The sequence below is a fragment of the Sprattus sprattus genome (assembly GCF_963457725.1).
Source record: "Sprattus sprattus genome assembly, chromosome: 19".
Lineage (NCBI taxonomy): Eukaryota > Metazoa > Chordata > Actinopteri > Clupeiformes > Clupeidae > Sprattus > Sprattus sprattus.
In genome coordinates, this window is record NC_137917.1 from 21,349,599 (window position 1) to 21,350,543 (window position 945).

The window sequence follows — 945 nt, forward strand, 5'->3', positions numbered from 1 at the left end:
CTCTTTCTATGAGGGCTCTCATTGTGTCTATGGCATAAGGTTGTGCTGTTTTCTATTCTCTCTTAGATGTTGTTGTCTAGCATACTCTCTCATCCCTTCTCTCTCTCCCTCTCTCTCTCCCTCTCTCTCTCTCTCTCCCTTTCTCTCTCTCTCTCTCCCTCTCTCTCTCTCTCTCCCTTTCTCTCCCTTTCTCTCTCCCTCTCTCTTTCTCTGAGAGCTCTCTTTGTGTGCATGGTTGTACGGTTGTCTTGTACACTGGACGAGGGAGGATTCCTCAGTGATGAGTCTAAGACTAGTCTCCTCGAGTCCCACCACAGGCACCGCGGACACTGAGAGCTTTCTCCAGCAAGCAATAAAACTTTATCACCCATGACAGTGCACACTCCAGACACAAGTACATCAGAGCCGTCTGCGTGTATGTATGTGTGTGTGTGTGTGTGTGTGTGTGTGTGTGTGTGTGTGTGTGTGTGTGTGTGTGTGTGTGTGTGTGTGTGTGTGTGTGTGTGTGTGTGTGTGTGTGTGTGTGTGTGTTTGTGAGTGTGTGTGTGTGTGTGTGTGTGTGTGTGTGTGTGTGTGTGTGTGTGTGTGTGTGTGTGTGTGTGTGTGTGTCTATATATGTGTGTGTGTGTGTGTGTGTGTTTGTGAGTGTGTGTGTGTGTGTGTGTGTGTGTGTAAATGTTTACGATTATGAGTAAATGACGCAGGCCTGATGCAATGTGGGAATTATTTACCCACAGAAGGTCTATTACAGTTACTACTCATGTCAATACATTTGCGCAAGTGAACATAACGTTTTCTGAACTGGGTCGTTAACGTCCTAACTCATGGACTAAGGCTGAATAAAGTAATAGTTGTTTTAATGACAAAGTAAACTCTTAATGTAAACTCTTATGGTCTAACTACTACAGACTACAACTCAGTATGACTCCGACTCATGTCTAGCCA